The sequence below is a fragment of the Phacochoerus africanus genome, chromosome 8 (genome assembly GCF_016906955.1).
Source record: "Phacochoerus africanus isolate WHEZ1 chromosome 8, ROS_Pafr_v1, whole genome shotgun sequence".
In the NCBI taxonomy this organism is placed as follows: domain Eukaryota; kingdom Metazoa; phylum Chordata; class Mammalia; order Artiodactyla; family Suidae; genus Phacochoerus; species Phacochoerus africanus.
In genome coordinates, this window is record NC_062551.1 from 56,262,255 (window position 1) to 56,268,310 (window position 6,056).

Sequence of the window (6,056 nt, forward strand, 5' to 3'; positions counted from 1 at the left end):
GACTGGGAAAGCCTTTCGTGGAAAGATAGACCCTATCAGGGCCTAGGAATAGGTTACATTCCCATCAGTGAGGTCATGGTTGCTAGAAATATAATGACCATGGAAAAGTCCTTCCCCAGAAGTTAAGACTATAGTAGGTAGCAGGGAGTTCACACAGGAGGGAAACGGGGGGACCTCTAAAGGCAGTAAATGTGGCCAGGTTATCACTGGTACATTCTGCCCCATTTAACTCACTAATGTAACATAGTGAGTTTGGATGCTTAACTTCTTAATTCTCACATGAAGGAACAAAGCTCAAAATTCATGAATAACCTATCAGCCAAGCTCTTGCCCAGGAAGATAGTTCCCATCCTGTACACACACCATTCAGAAAACCTTTATCAACTATTCCTTGACCTGGCTCTATTTTAGGACCTATAAATGATGACAGTGATGAACTTAACAGAAAGTCCTTGCCACTTTAGAGCTGGCTACATAAATATATATATAATTTTTCCCATGAATGTAGCATGCACAATTTCCTGGGCCATGATTGAACCCGAGCCACAGCAATGACAATGCCAAGTCCTTAACTGCTAGGCTACCAGGAAACTCCTGGAAATTTTTTAAAGCTAGATTTCATGCCTATAGCAATTCTACCCTCCAGCAAAGATAAAGGATTCATACACCAATATTAGTTGAAAAGGACATGTAGTATAAGGAACAATGTATCCTGATAATTTCCACTTGAAGGGACATATTGGAGGGGGGTGGGGAAAGGATTCAGTTAACTTTTACAGAAAAGAGGGTAAGAATACTTTTTTTTCCCTAGGTACTTTATTATTTTTTTAATTACTCAATGAATTTATTACATTTATAGTTGTACAATGATCATCACAATCCAATTTTATAGGATTTTTTTTTTTTTTTTTACTTTTCTAGGGCTGTGCCTGCAGCACATGAAGGTTCCCAGGCTAGGGGTCAAATTGGAGCTGTAGCTCCTAGCCCACGCCAGAGCCACAGCAACTCGGGATCTGAGCCACTTCTGCAACCTACACCACAGCTCATGGCAACACCAGATCCTTAGCCCACTGAGTGAGGCCAGGGATTGAACCCGCAACATCATGGTCCCTAGTCGGATTTGTTAACCACTGAGCCATGATGGGAACTCCTGAATACTTTTTTAAAATGTTCACATTGAAGTTCCCATCGTGACACAGCAGAAACAAATCCGACTAGGAACCATGAGGTTTTGGGTTTGATCCTTGGCCTTGCTCAGTGGGCTAAGGATCTGGCGTTACCACGAGCTGTGGTGTAGGTCGCAGATGCCACTCGGATCCTGTGTTACTGTGGCTGTGGCGTAGGCTGGCAGCTGTAGCTCTGATTCGACCCCTAGCCTGGGAACCTCATATGCTGTGGATGTGGCCCTAAAAAGCAAAAAATAAAATAAAATGTTCACATCTTATAAATTCCTTGATAGTTTATAGATAATTGTATATTCCTCCACACATAGCGAAATAGGAAGTAAATTATATGTAGATTTGAAAAGTGAGGAGTTCCCATTGTGCGTGGCACAGTGGAAACGAATCTGACTGGCATCCATGAGGATGCAGGTTCGATCCCTGGCTTCGCTCAGCGGCTTAAGGATCTGGCATTTCTGTGAGCTGTGGTGTAGGTTGCAGACTCTGCTCGGATCCTGAGTTGTGTGGCTGTGGTGTAGGCCAGCAGCTACAGCTCCAATTTGACTCCTAGCCTTGGAACCTCTATGCCGGGTGCAGCCCCAAAAAGACAAAAAAAGAAAAAAGAAAAGAAAAAAAGAGTTCATGTCGTGGCGCCATGGTTAACGAATCTGACCAGGGACCATGAGGTTGTGGGTTCGATCCCTGGCCTCACTCAGTGGGTTAAAGATCTGTGGAGTAGGTCGAAGACATGGCTTGGATCCTGATTTGCTGTAGCTGTGGTGTAAGCCAGCATCTACAGCTCTTATTAGACCCCTAGCCTGGGAACCTCCATATGCCAGATGTGGCCCTAGAAAAGACTAAAATAAAGAAATAAATAAAATAGAAGACAAGTGAAAGTGAATGTGCTGGCTAGTGGACTAACCAATCAAAATTATTTTTGTCCTTGAAGGAAAGGAGCTACTGGAAAGCAGTTCTGAGGATCCGTATTATTTCAAGAAACATTTATTTTTTAAAAAGCCTGAATAGGAGTTCCCGTCGTGGCTCAGTGGAAACTTATCTGACTAGTATCCATGAGGATGCAGGTTTGATGCCTGGCCTCGCTCAGTGGATTAAGGATCTGGCGTTGCTGTGAGCTGTGGTGTAGGTCGCAGACATGGCTCAGATCTGGCGTTGCTGTGGCTGTGGTGTAGGCTGCTGGCCACAGCTCCAAATCACCCCCTAGCCTGGGAACTTCCATATCCCCCACCCCCACCCCCACCCCAGTGCGGCCCTAAAAAGACAACACCACCACCAACAAAAGCCGGAATAGAGGCTCCTGTCAGAATAGGATTCATAGAATAAGCCCAGGTAATGGAAGAAAATAACTTGAAAGATGTGAATGGTGAGCTCTGGATGTCGGAAGAAACTTACTTTTGTCCACAGGCCTGTCAACTTTTAGAGTTGCCACCCCTTCCGAGATCTAAGCCTTTCTGTAACTTGATAAACTGACATGCGACTTAGCCTCATCATTCCTTCTCATTCTCCTGTCAATGGGGCCCTTACCCTTTCTTATATACCCCAGATTCCTTCCCTTGATCCAATAAAGCTATATCCAGCTTAAAAACAATGAGTCCGGCCTGTAAAGAAAAAGATGGAAATTTACCATGAAGTGGCTGTCTCATGATTGAATTCCAGACTCTGGGTGTTTAAGTAACTCTCTACAACAGAAATTTTTTGAGCATCTGCCCTGTGCCAGGCACTGTTCTAGACATAGGATGCACTGGTGAGCAAAACATGCAAAGTACTGGTCTTTAAGGATGGGTTCAGGACAGATGCTTTTCAGCAGCGGATCAGAAGTGGAGTCTTCAGCTCGGACTGCAGATCCTCTCCGCCTCTTGTGAATTGCACGTACCATCATGGAAGTCGTAGCGACTTGGTCACTGAGATCATCAGTTGGATTCCCCAGTGGGCTGCTGGAGGATCAGGTGCTGAACTCTCCTTGCAGAGATTGGCGTTTCAGGTAAATAAAAATATGAGTGGCAGGGGGCGGGGTTAGGAGTTTGGGATTAACTACACACACTGCTATATAGAAAACAGAAAACCATCATGGACCTACTGTATGGCAGAGGGAACTATAGTCAGTGTTTGGTAATAATCTATGAGGGAAAAGAATCTAAAAAAGAATGTAAATATATCTGAGGCGTTCCCTTTGTGGCTCAGTGGTTACCAAACCCGACTAGGATCCATGAGGTTGCGGGTTCGATCCCTGGCCTCGCTCAGTGGGTTAAGGATCTGGCGTTGCTGTGGCTGTGGCATAGACCAGCAGCTGTAGCTCTGATTCCACCCCTAGCCTGGGAACTTCCATTGGCTGTGGGTCAGCCCTAAAAAAGCATATATATATATATATATATATATGTATATATATGAATCATTTTGCTGTATACCTGAAACTAACACAACATTGTAACTCAACTAGAATTTTTTTAAAAATTAATGGAAATTAATTTTAAAATTAAATTAATTAATTTGGTTAATTAAAAAATTAACCTGCTGTGGTGAAGTGGGTTAAATATCTGGTGTTGTCTCTGGGCCGCTCGGGTTTGATCCCTGGCCTGGGAATTTCCATATGCTGCGGGCATGGCCAAAAAAAAAAAAAAGGATACCAGTTATGTTGGACTTGGGTCCTCCATAATGACTTCATTTTTACTTCATTACCTCCTTGAAGACCCTGTCCCCAAATATAGTCACATTCTGAGGTTCTAGAGGTTTGGACTTTAGCATGGATGTGGTAGGAACACAGTTAAGCCTGTAACAGGGGATATTTGTCCATGAATGGCCTTCAAGTTCAGAAATCCACATTGGGCCCGCTGATGGAGCTGTCGGGTCATCCGTGAATGGTGGTGTCTTTTCCAGGTTTGACGTTTAACGTAGGGTCTTCTGGTCAGTATCTAGGAAGGCCCGTGTGTGTCTGTGGTTGAGAGGCTGAAGCTTTAGAGGCTCAGGCCCCTGGGCTGCTGGGACAGACAATGAGCATTATTTTCCCCTGTCCTCCAAGTAAGTCTTAAGTCTGGCTTTAAGGAAATAGATGTACGTCCACACACTATATACATACACAAAGACACAGGTCTATTCTGTGAAAGTCGTTGGTCCCTTGGGACCACAAGACATACAGGTAAGAGGAGAGATTCGTTTGTATGCAAAGAGCTTTAGGCTGAAGAATGAAGTGGAAGCTGTGCCTCAGTGGAGGATCATTGGATGCTCCTGGCGAGAGAAGAGTTGACTTTTTTGTTTGTTTGTTTGTTTTGTCTTTTTGCCTTTTCTTGCGCCACTCCTGTGGCATCTGGAGGGTCCCAGGCTAGGGGTCGAATCCGAGCTGTAGCTGCCGGCCTACTCCACAGCCACAGCAACGCCAGATCCGAGCCGTATCTGTGATCTACACTGCAGCTCACGGCAACGCCGGATCCTTAACCCACTGAGCAAGGCCAGGGATCGAACCCGCAACCTCACGGTTCCTAGTCAGATTCATTAACCACTGCACCACAATGGGTACACCGAGAAGAGTTGACTTTTGAAGGAATATACCCCAGGTGACTCTGAGAACTTGCACTCACTCATCCCTGCCCCTGAATAGCACTTCATTTGAGCTAGACACATTTTTCTTTAATGGTGTTGCAGAGTCAGGTAGGAAGGTCCTAAGGCCTCAAACTCAAATCCTGATATTTGAGATACGGGATGGCAGGTGAGAGGCCCTGTGAGTTTGGAGGATGCCAAGAAAGTCACACTGCCCATGGCCCCATTGTGGAAGCACAGCTGGAAATTCCTTAGTTTTTTTGTTTTTGTTTGGCTTTTTAGGGCTGCTTCTGCGGCATATGGAAGTTCCTAGGCTAGGGACCGAAATGGACCTGTAGCTGCTGGCCTACACCATAGCCAGAGCAACACAGGATCCCAGCTGCATCTGCAACCTACACCACAGTTCATAGCAACGCCAGATCCTTAACCCACTGAGCGAGGCCAGGGATCGAACCTGCAACCTCATGGTTCCTAGTCAGATTCATTTCCATCCGGGCCACACAATAGGATCTCCCTGGAAGCTCCATGTTTGGCACTTGCCTGGGTCCTGCCCTTCAAGCCTCTTCTGGCTGATGTTAATCTCTGTCCTTCAACTGTGATAAACCCTAACACTGAGTAGAAGAGCTGTCTGGTTCTGAGCCCTTCTAGCGAATTATCGTGGTCTTAGGGAGTGTTATCCCCAACTGCAGTAGCTGTGTGTTGCCTTTGGGTAATTTCTAGTTCACTAATTACCCCTTTGAGGCCTATAAATAAGCCTTGAACATGTGCATGGACACATGCCCCATGCATGTTTCTTTTTTCCAAAATATAATTTTTTCTCAGACCTGCCTTCTCTTTATTTTTATTTTTGTCTTTTTAGGGCCACACCCTCAGCATATGGGTGTTCCCAGGTTAGGGGCTGAATTGGAGCTACAGCTGCTGGCCTACACCACAGCCACAGCCACTTGGGATCCAAGATGCATCTGTAACTTACACCACAGCTCAGGGCAATGCCTGATCCCTGACCCACTGAGCCACGATGGAAACTCCCTATTTTTTTTTTTTTTGATTATTTGTATTAATACAGCGTATATGGTGGAAATAAGAGATTAACTTCCTGTACTGCCTTCTGTATCAATAAAACAGAATCACTTTATATTAAACGTGACTGTGTAATGACAGGAATCCCTGACATTGACGATGTGGCTCTGCTGTTCACGTGGGAAGCGTGAACAGAAGGACCAGGACATGATGCTGGAGAACTACACAACCTGGTGGCCGTGGGTGAGGACGGCTCCCCTGTGTCCCCCAGGGGGTCCCCAGTCCATGGCCTTTCCTATCTCAGCTGCTTAGCTCTTCAGACTAACT